The 19,213-nt window shown below is 43.5% G+C and overlaps 2 long non-coding RNA genes across 2 annotated transcripts in view; one reads left to right on the forward strand and one right to left on the reverse strand.

Annotated features, from left to right (window-relative positions):
• The window catches only part of LOC129650596 (uncharacterized), a 103,202-nt gene that overhangs the window by 40,236 nt on the left and 43,753 nt on the right, over positions 1–19,213 (forward strand). The window contains exons 2-3 of the long non-coding RNA XR_008713852.1: positions 3,387–3,479; positions 3,578–3,718. This is a non-coding gene — a long non-coding RNA (uncharacterized LOC129650596). The remainder of the gene's footprint in view (positions 1–3,386; positions 3,480–3,577; positions 3,719–19,213) is intronic.
• LOC129650597 (uncharacterized) lies at positions 5,843–9,866 on the reverse strand. The gene is made up of 3 exons (XR_008713857.1): positions 9,765–9,866; positions 7,325–7,371; positions 5,843–5,934 (listed from the first exon to the last, which is right to left on the reverse strand). It is a non-coding gene; the product is annotated as an uncharacterized LOC129650597 (long non-coding RNA).

Below are 19,213 nucleotides of genomic sequence, written 5' to 3' on the forward strand. Positions count from 1 at the left end.
GCTTTGCAGTGCATTGATCAGTTGCTGCTTGAATACCTCTGAGGACAAAGAACTCACTCCCTCTAAACATCGATGACAAGAGTGACACTATATGGAGGACCTACTATGGGTCAGGCCTGTGATAAGCCTTGAAAAATCATGGTCTTATTTAATGTTTGCAACAACCTTATGAGCACTGATTGCATCATCACTTTACAAATGGGGGAAGAGGCTTCGTGTGTTGCAGAGAAAGGAATTTAGAGTGTGCGTTCTTATTCCCTGCACACACCCCCTGCCCGGACTGTCCCGTGGGCTGTCCCATCATGGGCAGCCTCGATTGTTATTTTTTGTTTCTTGGAGACACTTGGAATACACTGTTAACTTAAACAAAAAGTGTAATGTAAGAGTTGTGAGTTAAATTTTATTTGGGGCAAAATGAGGACTGTAGCCCGGGAGATAGCACCTCAGATAGCTCTGAGAAACTGCTCCAAAGAGGTAGGGGGAAGAACAGTGTATATGTGATTTTGATGAAGGGAGTGTATATGCAATCAAGCATATATTTTCCCAGAAGGTTTGTGCTAGTCTTGTGAAGCTTTCTCCTGGTTGTTAGAAGCCATTGTCACCATGAAGGATTTTAATGCTTTTCTAGATATGACGAGATGTTAATACAAGAATTGAGCTCATAAAATCACTCCTGATAATACCTAACTATCTGAAGACTGGTCCTGCCGGTACCACCGCCCCTCCCCCCCGCCCCGCCCCTACCAACCCAACCAAGCACTGAGTGCCTCTTTCTGCTCTCCACCCTGAACTCCTTTCAGGTGGTGTTGAAGGTCAGCAGCTGCAGCAGCACATGGTTTAACCCTAGTAGAGGTTAGCTGGCAAGCACCCATGGCAAGTGCCAATTTGTAGTTGAGAACACCTTGCCAGTCTTGTACACACTAGCCCTTCGGACATTTGAGGCAGCCTTCCTGTCCCTCAGCCTGCCTCCCAGTTTTCCTTTTTTCTCTGTTCCATGTCAATTGACACTGCATCTCAGTTTGGCAAGTTCCTCTGGAGCCCTTCCTGCTTACCAGTGCTCTTCTCAAAACATGTGTCATTTCCGTTTGGAACATTTTGAAGAGACCTTATCACTGTTGCCTAGTTCTATTAGGAGACTGTGGGCTCTGTTGGCAACAGGGACCATGAAGGCATCTATTCTGGGTGCAGAGGGAGGCTTTCCAAAGAGCACATGGTGAACTTTTTCCACAGCCCTTTTCAGGGAGAAGGCATTTAAAAAATCCAGAGTATTACAACAAGCCAGGGTTGAGCTTCCATGCCATGGCCGGTGGGAAAACCAGGGTCAGAGTAAGGGACAGAGCCTTCTTGCAGGGTTTTTGTGGTGGTCCTTCCAGGCCCAGGCAGAGACAGCTGCTCTGAGATCCAAGTCGGCCTCTGAGCTGGATTCTCCACAGCTCACTGGCACATCCCTAATGAGACCCTCTGCACTACCCTCCCAACTTATGAAAGGTGATAGTGTTGTTGACACTCTGGAGTTGTCTTTCTCATGGAGTGAGTCCTGACTCAGAATCAGGCCATCTCCCGTTCACTGTGTGACCTTGGGCACATACCTCTCCCTCTTTAGGCTTTCATATCCATATCTATAGAGCTCAGTGTCGTCTTAACAGTGTTAAATTAATTAAGCAAGGAGAACATTAGACTGAGTTGGCTTGGATGCCATGGTGCCCACATCAGCAAACCAAAATCTAAGGCTGTAAATGCCTGTGCTTACTTGCTCAGTCGTGTCCAACTCTTTGTGACCCAATGGACTGCAGCCGTCTAGGCTCTTCTCTCCATGGGGATTCTCCAGGCAAGAATGCTGGAGTGGGTTGCCATGCCCTCCTCCATGGGATCTTCCCAACCCAGGGATCGAACCCAGGTCTCCTGAATTACAGGAGGAGTCTCTACCATTTGAGCCACCAGGGAAGCCCTAAACAAAGAGTGGTGCTGGGCCCCACCACAGGGCTGGCGCACCCCTTCCTGTGAAGGTGAGGGAGGTTCTGCCCATATGCTCTGGCAGTCGCCATGGTGGCCACTGTGCACTTGGGAGGGGGAGCGGCTGGGGGTTCTGGTACCCCAAGGCCTAGAAGCCACGAGATCAAAACACTGAGGACAGCCAATCACAGAGGCCAACCTATCACAGAGGCCCCACCAGTCCTAAGCTCCTACCAATCAGTAATTTCCTTCCTTCACTTTTGTGTCTTTTCTATTAAAGCCTCTCCCTAGCTCCTATTGGTGGGGTTTGGTGCTGCCTGATTGGAACGGATTTTTGTTGTTTTTGTTATTTTTCAGTTGCTCAGTTGTGTATGACTCTTTGTGACCCTGTGGACTGCAGTACACCAGGCTTCCCTGTCCTTCACTATTTCTTGGAGTATGCTCAAACTCATCTATAGAGTTGGTGATGCCATTCAACCATCTCATCTCCTGTCACCCCCTTCTCCTCCTGCCCTCAATCTTTCCCAGCAACAAGGTCCTTTCCAGTGAGTCAGCTCTTTGCATCAGATGGCCAAAATACTGGAGCTTCAGTTTCAACATCAGTCCTTCCAATGAATACTCAGGTTGATTTCCTTTAGGATTGACTGGTTTGATCTCCTTGCTGTCCAGGAGATGCTCAAGAGTCTTCATCAGCACCACAGTTCCAAAGCATCAGTTCTTTGGCACTCAGCTTTCTTTATGGTCCAGCTTTCACATCCGTTCATGACTACTGGAAAACCATAACTTTGGCTATACAGACATTTGTTGGCAAAGTGATGTTTCTGCTTTATAAAATGCTGTCTTGGTTCATCATAGCTTTTCTTCCAAGTAACAAGCATCTTTTACTGAAATAAACTCTTAAAATTTTTACCATTTAAAATGGTGTAGTTCATCTTTTAACAGCTCGGGTGTCAGAAGAAGGAACTGCAGGAGGCCCCTCAGAGTCTCCAGGAGCAGGAAGCAGCCATCAGTGGGGACTGTTGTAGCCCCTTCAGTGGCTGCCTTCTTGCGGTCTCTGAACATGGTGGGTGAGTCCCTCCTGAGTCCTGGATCCCAGCTCCACAGCTTTCAGACTTGATTTGAGCATTTCTTTTGTCCAGACTGGGTCTGGAAACTGGACAGTAATAAATTGGATCCTACTTAGAAGTTGATCTGAGTCTGGGGTTGAACTGGGTCTGACTTAAACTGGACTGGGGCCATTGTGAGGCCTCAGGTGAATAAACTTTAAGGCTGAACAAGTAGGTTAACCTTTCCAAAGATAATCTTGAACTACAATTGGCATGGTGGAGAACTTTTAACCCAGATGAGCTCATCCATTAAAAGGTGCCCTAGAGAAAAAAGGGGTCTTGGCCACTTTAAAGGGTGGAGGGAAAATTATTTTTCCTTCTTTGCAGTTTCTGGGGACCAGGATAAGACCCACTGAGCCACCAACATGTTCTGGAGCCTCTAGACAGCACCCCGGGAAAACTAGCAGAAGCCCGCAAAGGGTAAGAATTCTTCCCAAAGTTGGCTTTCCTTGATCCCTATCTGTGGTGCCTGTTCCAGAGACTAAGATAAAATTTCAATTTGTTCCTTCCTTTCTAAGGGCTTCCCTGGTGGCTCAGATGGTAAAGAATCTGCCTGCAGTGCAGGAGATGCAGGTTCAATCCCTGAATCAGGAAGATCCCCTGGAGAAGGGAATGGCAACCCACTCCTGTATTCTTGGAGAATCCCATGGACAGAAGAGGTACTGATTTTTTCTCTCCCAGAGATGGAAGCTTGTCTCATGCTGTGTTCTAAGAATGTGGCTGACAGCCATCAAGTTGGGGGCCTCCAAAATATGGCTGGACAGAAATATGGATTGCACCCTATTTGCAGCTGGGGTCCTACTGACTATAGCCAGACTCTCAGGGGGAACTCATGAGAGTCCCTTGGACAGTGAGAAGATCAAACCAGTCAATCCTAAAGGACATCACTCCTGAATATTCATTGGAAGGACTGATGCTGAAGCTCCCATACTTTGGCCTCTTGAAGTGAAGAGCCAACTAATTAGAAAAGACCCTGATGCTGGGAAGAATTGAGGGCAAGAGCGGTGGGGGTGACAGAATGAGATGGTTGGATGGCATCTCTGACTCAATAGACATCAGTTTGAGCAAACTCTTGGAGATAGTGAAGGACAGGGAAGCCTGGCAGGTTGCAGTTTATGGGGTCACAAAGAATCGGACACAACTTAACGACTGAACAACAACAGGGGAACTATCTCTTTCTTTTGGTTATCTGTGAGAGTGGCTCTGGATCTTGGGAAGGGAACTTCTTTTGCACATTCTGGTGTCTAGGGAGTTATTCAGTACTAGCAGGGATATTTTTATTATTTGTCCAAACTGAAACTTGATATGATGTTTGAAATGATTTTTAAAGTAAGTATCTCTGTGGTCAGAAGTTGGCCAAGTTGGAAGCTAATGTTCAGAACCTGATAGGAAAAAAAATTTTTTTTAGGCCTTCTCCCTAAGCTAAAATGAAACTATGTACACGGAGGGAAAGAAAAACATTCTGAAGCCATTGTGGAAAGATTTACTAAAACATTCCAAAGAAATACAGCTCTAAATCTAGAACATGGGAATCATATTTTGATTTCTGTCTTAGTTGAAGATCTTCTCCTTAATATAAAAGTGAGTTAAAGATACTGTAGTTGGATGGCTGGATCAGCAGCTGGATATAATTCAGATGGCAACCCAATGATGTGAGGATTTAAAAACAACTCTGGGCACGTGCTCAGTCACTAAGTCATGTCCAGTTCTTTGTGACACCATGGACTGCAGCCCGCTAGGCTCCTCTGTCCACGAGATTTCCCAGGCAAGAATACTGGAGTGGGTCACCATTTTCTTCTCCAGGGTATTTTTCCGACCTAGGGATCGAATCCGTGTCTCCTTCATTGGCAAGTAGGTTCTTTACCACTGAGCCCCCAGGGAAGCCCCCAAAATAACTGTACTTGACTTACAAATCAAGTTTTTGTAAATAGCAGAAGCTCTAGAAACAGTTCAAAACCCAGTATTGTTTTCACCAATCCCCAGACCTCCCCTATTCAAACTAAAGAGATAGTCAAAATACCTCTCCAGCCATGATGAAGGTCTTTCAGATGGCCAGGTTGTGTCACTGCATGCCCCCAGGACCCCCATGATGGTGCTGCACTGCGTGAATCAGTATCAGGACAACAAATGAAATTGCACTAAAATGAAATTGATGACAGATGACCGCGTTGAAATAATTGTAAGCTTAAGACACGGACTTGCCAAATCAAGGTTATTTTGAGTTAAAAAATGGTCAACACTCATAAACTTAAAAAAATCCTCTTTTACGGAACAATTTTTATAAATAGCAATTTTTTGTAATCCTTGTGCTTTTCTCTGTCTTTCTGAAGAATGGTTTTCTTTCCTTACCCACCCATCTTTCATCAGATCGCATAGCAAAGTTAGGAGAGGGAAAGGGAGTGTCATGTCTCTTTATTGGTTTAAAAATATTTATTAAGCATTACATACTTATTTTTTAATTTTAAGTTTTCATTCACTGAAGTGGAAAGAGCACTAGGCTGAATTGGGAGATGCGGCTTCTGGTTGTGGTTTTGTGTGACCTTAAGAGAATCTCATTCCCTCTCCAGGTCTCCTGTTCTTCTTCTCTTGGGAGCTGGTAAAAGTGATTTGTAAATTTGTCTCCAAGTCTGGCTTTCATGTGTAAAAGCAACTTCAGGCTGGGCAAGACAAGTCAATCTAGTCAGCACTATTGGAGTCCCTATTAAGTTCTAGACCTTGTGCTGGGCATGGGATATAGTCAGTGAAAATAGACATGGAACCATTCCAGCTGCTGCTGCCTGGGATTATAGCCCAATACCAGCTCTTGCTTGCTAGAGAATCTTAGTCCAATTGTTTCTCTTCTGTGCCTCGTTCTCCTCATGGGATTATGGTACTACTGAAATAAAGGAATACATGTCAAGGGATTCCTATAGTACCTGGTGCATGGTGAATATTAAATGATGTTGACTCTTATTTTTATTATTGGTAGAGGAGGTAGATATTAATCCAATAAGCACAAAAATAAATATAGCATTTCAGTTGTACTAAGTGCTCTGAGAACACATATCAGGAGGATTCCTTCAGCCTGGGAAGTAGTGATTAAGCTTAAGATCTGAAGGATAAGTTCACCAGTTGAAGGAGAATGGAACAGATTCCAGGGAATGGCATATGCAAAGCTCCTATGGTGGGAAGAAGCACAGATTTCTGTGGATTTAGAGTAGGCCAGGATGAAGCAGCGGAGAAGGCAATGGCACCCCACTCCAGTACTTTTGCCTAGAAAATCCCACGGACGGAGGAGCCTGGTAGGCTGCAGTCCATGGGGTCGCTAGAGTCGGACACAACTGAGCGACTTCACTTTCACCTTTCACTTTCATGCATTGGAGAAGGAAATGGCAACCCACTCCAGTGTTCTTGCCTGGAGAATCCCAGGGATGGGGAAGCCTGGTGGGCTGCTGTCTATGGGGTCGCACAGAGTCAGACACGACTAAATTGATGCAGCAGCAGCAGCAGGATGAAGCAGAACAAGGAAGAGGAGGAGAGTAAAGGTTGGAGATGGGGCAGGGACCAAGTTGTGCTGGGCTCTGCTGGAGCCCAAGATTTGGAAAAACTGGTTTTGTAAGTGCCTCCTGGAAGTCAGAGTTCCCAGTTAGACCCATGGCTCTGACACTCTGAGTTGATATCCACAAGGATTTGGCTTTCTTCAGATTGGAACCCATTGGAACCAGATTCTAAGGGACACTAGGAAAGTGCATGTGATGAGCTGTGGCTCAACAGGCTTGACACCTCCTGGGCCATCTTGCACTTAGATCATGCTTTTGGGACCAGAGTCCCAGACTGTATTCTGATCCTTTCAGTGTCCTAGTCAGGGTGTCCGTGGGTGGTCACTTTTGAATAGGGTTGGAAAGACAAAACCAAATTCTTCCCTCTCTACAGGGAGACAAGGTTTCATGGGTCTTAGGCTCTTGAGAGCATATTTACTATTTGAGAATCACATGAAATCTGTGGATTTTTCTACTTGAGAGATGCATTTACACACTTAAATCCAAATTAGGGTGTACTTTTAGGTTGGGTTTGTGGGTCCCTTTGAAGCTCAAACATGGTCCCAGGTTAAATGTCCTTCTAGTACAAGACAATGCCTGACATTATGAACATTCAATATCCCCTTCAGTATCTAACCCCTCCCTCTCTGTCTCCCCCCATCTATCTCCTCTTTCCTTCTCTGTTGCCTCCATTTTGGACTCTTATTGAGGGTCAGTTTCCCCGTAGACTACTTTAATTTTCTTTACCTTTGTCTTTCTGTCTTTAGATTCTTATCCAGTCACCTCTTCACATTCTATGGGAAAAAGAAAATGTATTAAGGGAGGGATGAAAGTGAAATAAATGAATAAAATTATAAATACTGATTTTCAGAATAAATCAAGCTTATTATAGATACTTTGGAAAAAACATGCAAGTTAAAAAGTTTATAGTCTCAGCACCTAAAGGGAACCAATGATATTTTTTTCTTAGTATTTTTCTGTGGAAAAATTTTTTTATCGAGTCATGATCAAAATGTATATGTATATGTATTTTTATATTTAAACACCTTACTTAACATTTATTTTTACTTTAGCCCAAATGCATATATGTATTAAATTTCTTTTATTATAAAAGTATGAAACATATACCAAACAGAGGCAATATTGTAATGAACCTACTACCCATCCCATGTACCCAACACCTAGCTTTAAAAATTATTAGCATTGTATCCATGAACTTCTGATGTGCAACAAATAGCCTCAAACTTTGGTAGCTTAAAATAGTAACTATTGATTTTGTTCAGAATTCTCTAGAGAAGTGATTTTGGCTGGGCTCAGCTGTGCGACTCTTCAGGTAGTCATGGCTGGCCTCAGTCTTGCATCTATGTTTTGCTGCCACTTAGCTAGATGGCTTTGCTTCTGGGATTGACTGGCTGACATGTGGGGCCACAAGAGGGATTGGGTCCCTGTGTCTCTTTTCATTCAGCAGGTTATCCTTAGGCTTCTTCTCACGGTGATAGAAGGCTTCCAACCACAGCAAGAGGCAAGTGCCAATGCATAAGTGTTTTTCAAACTTCTGGTTGTAGCTCACTAATACTGCTATTGGCCAAAGCAGGCCACAGAGTCAATTTACACTCCAGGGGTGGAGAAATAGACTCCACTTCTTGATGAAGAATCTGCAGCATCATTTTGTAAGGATGTGAATATAAGCAGAAGAATTTGTGGCCTTTTTTAGTAAGGGTACAGCTGTAGGCAAGAGAAGAATTTGCAGCCAATTTTAGAATCTACCACAAATGTGTTGCTAATACTAATATTGGTAAATCATCATTTTGGATGTTATTGGTAGATTGTCATGAATATATTTAGATGGCTGAGTAATGTACCACCCAGTGCATTGCTGAACCTTGTGTGACCATTCCCCTATTGTTGAGGAGCGAGGTCATTGCCATTTTTTTGCCATTATGAATAATGCTACAATAGATGCTTTGTGCATAAAGCTTTTTCTGGTTTTGGGATTATTTCCTTGGAGTAGTCACAAAAGTGGTATTACTGTGTCAAACATTTTAGAGCTCTTAGTACACTTTGCCAAATTGCTTTCCAAAACGATTGTATCAATTTACACTCCCACCAGTGTGTGTGAGAGTACCCCACAGGGATCCTTCTAAAATGCAAATCTGATTATCTCATGCCCAGTTTAAAAATGATCTCTACTGCCTTCATAATAAAGATTAAACTATGTAAGACAGAACTATGTCTGCTACGTGACTTTTGAAAAACTAAAAGACTGTTTTAGCTTGATAAGACCCTGTATCCAAGGTTTATAGACTCTAGTGAGGAAACAAGACTTTATAGCCTCAGAACCAAGTGAAGGCATCACCCTCAAGTTGTCCTGGAATGCAGATGTCATCATTATAGATGAGGAAACTGAGGATAAAAGACTGCAGTATTTAAAGTAGAAACCTGTTCACAACTTTCTATCTATGGCATCATCTATGGATGTGAGAGTTGGACCATAAGAAAAGCCGAGCACCGAAGAATTGATGCTTTTGAATTGTGGTGTTGGAGAAGACTCTTGAGAGTCGCTTGGACAGCAAGGAGATCGAAACAGTCAATTCTAAAGCGAATCAGTCCTGAATATTCATTGGAAGGCCTGATGCTGAAGCTGAAGCTCCAATACTTTGACCACCTGCTGTGAAGAACTGACTCTTTGGAAAAGACCCTGATGCTGGGAGAGATTGAAGGCAGGAGGAGAAGGGGATGACAGAGGATGAAATGGTTGGATAGCATCACCAACTCGATGGACATGATTTTGATTAGGCTCCAGGAGTTGGTGATGGACAGGGAAGCCTGGTGTGTTTCAGTCTATGGGGTCACAAAGAGTGACCCAACTGAGTTGGACACAACTGAGTGACTGAACTGAACTGACTGATTTTAGCATCATCTTTGCAAAGGAATGTACATATAAAAGTTTAAATATATATTTAATGCAAAGTAACTATAATACGTTTCTTTTGTTGGTTAGAATTCTTTAATTCCAAAACCTGAAGACTGTGAGACTTAGAATGAGACAGATCTGAGTTTGAATTCTGGCATTTACTAGAATTTGAGCAAGACTTAACATCTCTAAGCCTCATCCACTTTGTTATCTGTAAGATGTGGGTAATAATGCCTACATTCTAGGGGTTTGGTGATGATTCAACATACTTACCAAATGTCTAGCAGAACCATTCAGCAGGAGCTATTCTTCTTCTTCCTATGTGAGATGAATGGATAAGTAGAAGGGAACCATACATGTAACCAAAATGAGGAGGCATTGATAATCTAGGACTATAAATAAGACTTTGTGACTTTTTACAGCCACATTGCCATGATTTGAATCTCGGCTCAGTCTACTAGCTGGAATTCTTGTCTTTACTGAGGGTTCCTTTTTCCCAGTGTTGTTGAGAATCCCCAGTTCGTGAATCATTGGTTCCCCTTCATTCTCACTTTGTCCCCTTGATGCTCACCTGGAAAGGGAGAACAGAGACCAGGACGTGTTCCTCAAGATGCAGTTCCTCAGCTGGGGCTCTCCAGGCGGCCCTATCTGAGCTCTGCACGCCTCTGGCACATAGCTAGTGGGGGAGGGCAGCTGTTGGCCAGAGCGGGCGCCACCCACCCTTGGCACTTTTCCATAGGAGCATCTGATGGAGCCCCCTCTGGGCCCCAGGAGCCCCAGGAGCCCCAGGACTTGCTTGTTATCCATTGAAAATATATATCTACAGATTTGCTCAAGCCAACCTGATTTTTTGGTGCTTTTTTTTTTTTTTTTAAACTTTTTATGTTACGTGGGAGTGCCTGGTGGCTCAGACAGCAAAGTGTCTGCCTGTAATGTGGGAGACCTGGGTTCGATCCCTGGGTTGGGAAGATCCCCTGGAGAAGGAAATGGCAACCCACTCCAGTACTCTTGCCTGGAAAATTCCATGGATAGAGGAGCCTGGAAGGCTACAGTCCATGGGGTCACAGAGTCGGACACGACTGAGTAACTTCACTGGTAGGTGATTAACGACGTTGTGTTAGTTTGAGTTATGCAGCAAGGTGACTTGGTTATACATATATGTTAGTTGCTCATTCGTGTCTGACTCTTGGCAACCCCATGGACTGTTGTCTGCCAGGCTCCTCTGTCCATGGAATTCTCCAGACAAGAAGACTGGAGTGGTAGCCATTCCCTTCTCCAGGATACCTTCCTGACCCAGGAATCGAAGCTGGGTCTCCCACATTGGGAGTAGATTACCATCTGAGCCACTCTATTCCTTTTCAAATTCATTTATGATGTTAGGTTTAAAATTCATTTAGGTTGTTACGTAATATTGAGCAGAGCTCCCTGTGCTATGCAGTAGGTCTTTGTTGGTTTTCCATTTTAATATACAATGTATACATGTCAATCCCAAATTCCATAACTGTTCCCTGCCCGGTCCCCACACCTTTTTATCCTGGTAATGATAAGTTTGTTCTCTAAGTCTGTGAGACTATTTCTGTTTTATAAATACATTTATTTGTATCATTTTTTAGATTCTGCATATAAGCAATATCATACAATATTTGTCTTTCTCACTTCACTCAACATGACAATCTTTAGGTCCATCCATGTTGCTGCAAATGGCATTATTTCATTCTTTTTAATGGGTGAGTAATATTCCATTGTATGTATATACCATATCTTCTTTATCCATTCATCTGTTGATGAATGTTTAGGTTGCTTCCATGTCTTGGCTATTGTAAACAGTACTGCAATGAATATTGGGGTTCATGTATCCTTCTGGACCAAGCTAACCTGGTTTTCTGATAGTCTTTTCCATAGTGATGTTTTAGTGTAAGAGAACATATAATGTCAGTCACAGGTATAATTTTACATTTTCTAGCAGCCATATTAAAATGTATAAAGAAATAGATGAAGTTAATTTCAACAATATGTTATTTAATGCAGTGTATCTATTATTTAGCATATAAAACATATATAATTATTAATGACATAATTACATTATTTTAAAATCATATATCTCAAAACTGGTGTATTAATAAATCATATGGAAAAAAGTTATGACCAACCTAGATAGCATATTGAAAAGCGGAGACATTACTTTGCCAGCAAAGGTCCATCTAGTCAAGGCTATGGTTTTTACTGTGGTCATGTATGGATGTGAGAGTTGGACTGTGAAGAAGGCTGAGCGCTGAAGAATTGATGCTTTTGAACTGTGGTGTTGGAGAAGACTCCTGAGAGTCCCTTGGACTGCAAGGAGATCCAACCAGTCCATTCTGAAGGAGATTAGCCTTGGGATTTCTTTGGAAGGAATGATGCTGAAGCTGAAACTTCAGTACTTTGGCCACCTCATGCGAAGAGTTGACTCATTGGAAAAGACTCTGATGCTGGGAGGGATTGGGGGCAGGAGGAGAAGGGGACGACAGAGGATGAGATGGCTGGATGGCATCACTGACTCGATGGACATGAGTCTGAGTGAACTCCAGGAGTTGGTGATGGACAGGGAGGCCTGGCATGCTGCGATTCATGGGGTCACAAAGAGTCGGACATGACTGAGTGACTGAACTGAACTGAACTGATGCTTATGGCACATCTGAAGTTGGACTGGCCGCCTTTTCATTGCTCAGTAACTGCAGGTGGCTAGTGGCCACTAAATGGAACAGCACCATTCTGAAACAAAACTACCCGGACTCCGAGTGGTCCATCTCTCCAGTAGTACAGGTCTTGATACCCACATGCAACTATTTTTCCTGAAAACCTACTTCTGATTTAAGCTTGGATGCATCTGTGGGGAGTCAATATACTATCTACTGTACCTAGAATTATTCTTTTTGACATAGTATTGTGTCCGGTTTAGCAATCTGGACTCTGTTTCCCTTACAGTGAATTCCCTTTTCAGGAGTCTCTTGTGTTTTCCCACTTTGCTGCCACCCTAAATGATCAGAGAAGAAATGTTTTTAATCATTGAACATTAATAAGAAAGGAGCAAGAGAGTCAGAGTTTTATTTTTATTCCTCCCATGAGGTTCCTCTGCTCCTCTGTGGATTTGTGGAATAAGAGAAGGTGTGGGAATCTGTAATCCAAGTGCACAGGCTACGATGGGGAATGGATATCTCCTTGCAGTGACCAGTGGTGTCTGAGCCTTAGGCCATGGCCCAGCTAAAATGTAGACACTTCCTAGAAAGAATTTTCAATTAGTGATAACAGGTCCTACTATGTGTAAGAGCTTCACATGCCTCGTTTCCTGAGGTAGACATTATTATCCCTGTTTCATAGATGAAACAGAAAGGTTAAGGAACTTAGTTAAGGTCACAAAAAGAACCCAGACTTGGGTCTTCAGTGACCTGATGCTTTCCCTTGTCTCCATCCTTCAATATTGGGTGGCTAAGATTGGCTCTGAGGATCAGCTGGCATGTAGCTGGAGACTTTGCTAGAGAATGAGAGATCTTTGCAAGAAACATTTGTCATTACTTACAAAGATACGGTTATGGGGCATCACTGTTCCAGTTACTATTGCTGTAAAACAAATCACCCCCAAATGGCATGCATGAGAAGCCTCATTTGGAGGACTTGAAGGCTAAGGGCGGAAAACAGCCAAAAAAACTTGTTTACTCATGGACTTGCTGGTCAGTTAGGTAGCTCAAACCTCTCTGGGTGGCCTTTCCACATTGTCTCCCTGTGTGGACTGGTTCTGGCTTCCTCCCTCATAGCATGGCGACTGAGTTCAAAAGGCTAGAACAGACACATGGTCTCACCCCAGAAAGTCCACACCATGCACTTTATGCATTTTATTCAACATGGTGGTCACAGAGTCTTGTCCCAAGGTGAGGTGAAACAGATTCTGCCTGCTTATGGGACATGGTAAGGTTTGAGCAGGGTGAGTGGACCCACAAACATTGTCGTGGCTGTTTTTGGAAAATACAGTCTGCCATGGTCATTATCAATGTTACAGAGAAGGAAGATGGATAGGTTCCAGGGAAGGAAATGTTCTGTTGAGTGCCTGGGTCTCTAGAAAATGACAAAATAGCCTTTTGGACTCTGTGGGAGAGGGAGAGGGTGGGATGATTTGGGAGAATGGCATTGAAACATGTATGATACCATATATGAAACGAATCGCCAGTCCAGGTTTGATGCATGATATAGGATGCTTGGGGCTGGTGCACTGGGATGACCCAGAGGGATGGTATGGGGAGGGAGGTGGGAGGGGGGGTTCCGGATGGGGAACACGTGTATACCTGTGGTGGATTCATGTTGATGTATGGCAAAACCAATACAATATTGTAATTAGCCTCCAATGAAAATAAATAAACTTATATTTAAAAAAATAGTGAAAGGGAATTAGGAAAATAATGGAAAGGGAAAGAAGTTCAAATGCAAATGGGGAGTATTGGAAGAGGCTTCCTCCAGCCAAAGATCCCTTCCAAAAAAGCAATGATTGTGCTCTCGACTTAGTCCACTGGCCTGACTTATGCTCTTTTTGTAGCCTCAGGTGGCCTCCACTGGCCAGAGCAGGGTGTCCTGAGTAACCTCCTACAGCCCAGCCTCAGGAAGGGCCACAGCATCTTGCTTTCAGCCTGCCCTCCTGGCTTCATGGCTTAACCCTAAACCTCCTTTTCCTAGAGATTTGGAATTTCAGTAAATCAGGGCTTGAACTGAGAAATAATGACTGCCTTTATATGCACTGGCTCTTTACTGGCAGACCATTACAGGGACGATAAGGTTCCATAACACTGTAGGAATAAAGCCCAGAAAATTATGCGAAAAGCTCCGCCATCCAGGATAAATGTTATAGAAGGCATTAACCTTCCATAAAAAATCCCTTTGCTAGGCAGGAATTTAAATGACAGCCACTGTGAGAGGAGATATTTAGCCTTAGAAACATATCACCACCTTCTCTTAGAATAGCAGGTTCTTTGGTTATCAGCAGTTGAGTATTGTTCCTCTTTTTCATAGGAATGCTCAGCAGAATAGCAAATACGTAGACGAAGTCTTTTCCGGGTACACCCCTATATCGCAGTATATACTTCCCGAGATGTTATGTGTACACTCTCTGCCTTTATTTAGGAAAACTGAATAAGAGATTGATATTCAAATAAAGCTGAAACAAACCTTTATGATAGCCTCCAAATTACTTGTCTTGAGAGAAAAATAATTTTTTCTCCCTGAGGTATAAGTGCAATTCTCCAATGAATGTGTTAGGGCAGAAATTACAGTGATTACCCTCTCTTTTTATATAAATTTGACTCTTCCAGCAAGCGAGCCAACCCAATCACAGGGCAGAGACTTTGTAGAGAGGTTTATGCATGTTCCACATACATATTTATATGCTTTAGGGGAAACAATCTTAGATGATAGCGTAAAAGTGATTATTCTGTTTTAAGTAGTCAATCTCCGGGTCCCCATGCTGAAAGCATTTGGGGCAGGAGAAGAAACAGGACTCTACTCCATTGTCTTAGAGACTCAGCTGAAGTCCCAGAACTGCTTCTGGCCCTTCCAGAGTTTGGTGTGGAAAAGAGGCTGAATTTCCCAATGTGCTAAGTGGATTGAGTTGTAATACCTACTCTCTTGAGCTCCACTCTGCCTCCCAAGTGGCAGGAATTCACACATGGGACATTATTTTTCTGTTAACTGAGCAGCTTTGTAAATATTGTTTGGAGGACCCAGTATTGAAACTTAGCATCATGGGTGGTTGAGAAATCCACAGTTGCCTCTCAGTTTGTTTAATCAAGTTGACATACTTACAAGGCAGTAAGTTTAAGAATTTTAAGACTCTCTCTAGCCTAAATCACAATAAGACCAAACAGATTAACTTTGAGAGTCAGAAACAACTCCAAAGAAATGAAAGGAAAATAGAACTTCTAAAAGGCTTTATGGTTTTTCCTAATGATAACCTAGTGATATACCTGACTAATTTGTATTAGAAAATATTTATTTAGAATATTTAAAAGTTTTGTGCTTTAAAGTAGACTAAGTGAAAAAAGTCCTCTTCAGAGGACTGTATCTGATCCCAAATGAGATGTTATTTTTAGGAAGAATGAAACTAATGTTTATCTAGGGCCAAGAAGTTCCAGTACTCTTTAAATTCTTATGATCACTGGACAATGTACATATTATTATCCCCCCTTAAAATATATATATATATATATATATATATATATATATAAGAAAAACCAAGGCTGAAAGAGGTCTATCAGCTTGCTCAGACTTCAGATTACCTGGACTAAACAGAGTTTGTTACTCTTCATTTGAGAGTCTTTCTAGTTCTTTCGAATTGCTCTAAATTCCAGCAGGGCCAGATAGTTTCCTAAGTGACAAACCTAGGTAAGATGTCTGATTCTTCCTTCCAGTTAAATCTAATCCATTGAAAAGTGCACTCAGTTGTACTCCTAAACCGATCACAAAAGCATGCATTTCTTTCTGTTAGTAGAATTGTCCCCGGAGCACTACCATCCTCTGACCCCTTCCCTGGTTCTTAGGTGTGCTCCCTCCTCCCATGCTTGCTCACCTGGCATCATGGTTCACAGCAGCTCGAACCATCTTCCAAGAAATTAAGATGCAGTGTGTCTCTCCTCTGTTTGGGACTCTGCAGATCTCCTGCTGTACTAGAGTAACATTCGACTGTCTTACCTTCACTTGTAAAAGCTAGTGGCATCCGGCCCTGACCTTCCCTGTTCCTCTTGCACTCTCTGTCCTGCACTCTCTGCTCTGCTCTCCAAGCTCTACTCCCCCATACACATTTGACTGTTTCTGGAAAAGAGCAAGCTTTCCCTCCTTGTTCTTTTTCTCTCCTTAGAACATTCTTCTCCTGGCTCTTCATATGGCCTGAGTCTTGCCCTTCAGGTCTTGGTTTAAAGACCAGTCTCTCTGTGAGAACTCCTTTCACCACCCTATTAAAGACACTTCCTCCACCACGTTAGTTGCCATCAGAGGGCCTTGCTGGCTTTCTTCATGGTGCTTGTCATTACCTATAATTACGTACAGTAAATCCCCTACATACAAACACGTTCTGTTCTGAGAGCACATTCATAAGTCCAATCTGTTTGTTGAGTCCAACAAAACTAGCCGAGGCACTCAACTAACACAAAAGACTGTGTAATGCTGCACAGTAATATACTTTTCAGGCTTCCCTGGTGGCTCAGATGGTAAAGAATCTGACTACTCTGCAGGAGACCCAGGTTCAATTCTTGGGTCAGAAAGATCCCCCGGAGAAGGGCATGGCAACCCACTCCAGTATTGTTTCCTGGAAAGTCCCATGGACAGAGGAGCCTGGTGGGCTACAGTCCATGGGGTCTCAAAGAGTGAGACATGACTTAGCGACCGACTAACACACATAATACTTTTCACATGTAATACATAAAAGCACAAAAAATAAAACATTTTTACCCTTATAGTACAGTACCTTGAAAAGTACAGTAAAAGTACAGTAAAACAGCTGGCATACAGGGGCTGGCATCAAGTGAACAGGCAAGAAGGGTGACTGACTGGAAGAGGGAGAGGAGGTGGGAGAGGGCAGAGCTGAAGGATCATTGGCAGTAGGTTATGGAGGACAAGCTGCATTTTCACTCACACCTGATGCTGACGGAACGCCCGTTCGCATCTTTGACGGTTCACGACTTGAAGGTTAGTATGTAGGGGGCTTTCTGTATTTGGTGTATTTGCTTACTTGTTTGTTATCTATCCCTCTTCCTCGCTCAGCTCAAACTAAGTCACATGTGACCAGGAACCCTTATTGTCACTGTTACCTCAGTACCTGACCTGTGGTAGGCACTCAACAAACCTTTGGTGCAAAAATTAATCATACTTGTATAGTTCTTCTGCTCTTAAAACCCTTCGCCATTCCAAATCACAGTCTATTCGGTAATCCATCATCTTTTCAGTGTTACTGGGCAAAAATATTGGAGTTGACTTTAAGAACCTTGGTCCATACTCCCATCATGCGTGCTAAGTCACTTCAGTTGTGTCCAACTCTGTGCGACCCTGTGGACTGTAGCCCACCAGGCTCTTCTGTCCATGGGATTCTCCAGGCAAGAAGACTGGAGTGGGTTGCCATGCCCTCCTCCAGGGGATCTTCCCGACCCAGGGAAGCCGTGCCTCGCAGCCATTAATTTGCTGTACAAGCTTAAGCAAGTCGTTATTCCTCTCCAAATGATCTTTAAATCCCCTCTGAGTCCTGACCCCGGATTGTTTCCAGTTTTTCTACTACTGTCCCCTTGAAGCAACCTTGACAGAAGCAACTTGGTTTTAACTAAGTCATTATGTTGAGATGCAGCCTGCAGTTTATTTAGGGGGACCCAGTGTTTCCTCTCTGTTTGAAGACTCTTGAGTGGTGGTAATGCAGGGTGTCAGGTGATGACGTCTGGGGGGAAAAGGATCCTTCCAGGCAGCAGTGCATGTGAGAGGCAGATGGGATTTATTGCCATCAGCCTCCGTAAAGATGGGGAGAAACCCATTTGCCTTTTGTAACACCTCCTCTGGCTGAACAGGCACAAAGGAACTGGTGCTTAATCATATCTAGAGTCTCAACCTTATCACCTGAAGAATGGGAATTCCTTACCAGGAGTCTCAGCCTGCAAAGGCAGCCAGGGGCCAGAGAAAGCAAGATCCTGCCTGTGCACGGGCTCTGGACAGGGGCTGGCTGCCTGTCTGTGCCTTCTGATTGTGGGAACCTGCTCTCTCCCGCAGTGTTCATCCGGGGATGGAGGAGGAGAGCAAGGTGGGTGCCATGGGCTGTGCTAAACACTCTGTGTCCATTGCCTCTCCAAACGCTGTGAGGCAGTTATTATTTCCATTTGGTGCCCATTTTCCAGATGGGGACCCTGAGGCATAGAGATGGAGTGATCTGCTTGAAGCCTCAGCGTTAGGAAGTAACTGCGTTCTGGGGCACTCCTTGCGATCTCCCTCTTTGCTCCTTTCTTGTGCCGTTGGTCAGATTCTGCTGTCACAGGGAACCTGACTACACAGAAGGCATCATTTTCAGGGACTGTTTGTAAAGCCGTTGTAGCGAATCAAATGTATGGGGGTTAGATCTGGCAAATGAAGTCCCAGAGGCCCAGCTTCATGACTTGCAAAATGAAGCTAGGCAGAGTGCATCAGATAACCGCATGGAGACAAATAATGAACTGTGGGAAAGAATCATCTGCTTAATGGAGAAAAAAAATAGAAGTACTTCTGTGAACTTTAAGATTTGTGTATTTTTCTTTTTTAAACTAAAGAAAAAATTTTTTTTTTGACCACACCGTGTAGCATGTCGGATCTCAGTTCCCCGATCAGGGACCAAACCTGTGCCCCCTGCATTCGAAGCATGGAGTCTTAACCACTGGACCACGAGGAAAGTCCCTGTGTTTTTCTTTATACCCCTATTGGCATCATGATTTTTCAGTGTTTCAGGAAAACCAAACTTTTCTCAAGCCAGCAAATCAACCTTCTAGAAGGTCATCTGGCGTCTGAAAGAGAAGCTATTCAACAATGTTTATGGAATGACGATGTCGGACCGGGTCCTGCTGGTCACTGAAGATAACGAGGTGAAGAAGGTGCAGCCCTGCCCTTGCAGAGATCAGGCTGAGGCTGCAGGGCAGGGACAGATAGGTGAGAGGCCAGTTTAATACTCCGTATTTCAGAGCTTAGAACAGGAGACCGTATGA

This window comes from Bubalus kerabau, chromosome 4 (assembly GCF_029407905.1).
Source record: "Bubalus kerabau isolate K-KA32 ecotype Philippines breed swamp buffalo chromosome 4, PCC_UOA_SB_1v2, whole genome shotgun sequence".
NCBI classification, from domain to species: domain Eukaryota; kingdom Metazoa; phylum Chordata; class Mammalia; order Artiodactyla; family Bovidae; genus Bubalus; species Bubalus kerabau.